The 213-nt window shown below is 17.4% G+C and overlaps 1 protein-coding gene across 1 annotated transcript in view; it reads right to left on the reverse strand.

Annotated features, from left to right (window-relative positions):
- EMH_0051690 (Appr-1-p processing enzyme family domain-containing protein, putative) overlaps positions 1-213 on the reverse strand; it is a gene marked incomplete at both ends in the record, with an annotated part of 4,757 nt that overhangs the window by 4,201 nt on the left and 343 nt on the right. The gene's annotated exons all lie outside the window — the stretch shown is intronic.

Here is a 213-nt window from a genome sequence, read left to right on the forward strand (position 1 = left end):
TAAATAAATAAATAAATAAATAAATATAAATATAAATATAAATGTTTTATTATATATTTGTTTTGTTTAGGGTTTTGTTTTGTTGTGGCGACAGCCGTGCGTGATGCATACACATACCTGAAACTTGAATTTTTTCTGCGGTATATGAAAATATAAATAAATAAATTTATAAATAAATAAATAAATAAATAAATATATATAAATAAATAAATT

Source organism: Eimeria mitis, genomic scaffold (genome assembly GCF_000499745.2).
Source record: "Eimeria mitis Houghton genomic scaffold, Emh_scaff2294, whole genome shotgun sequence".
Taxonomy (NCBI): domain Eukaryota; phylum Apicomplexa; class Conoidasida; order Eucoccidiorida; family Eimeriidae; genus Eimeria; species Eimeria mitis.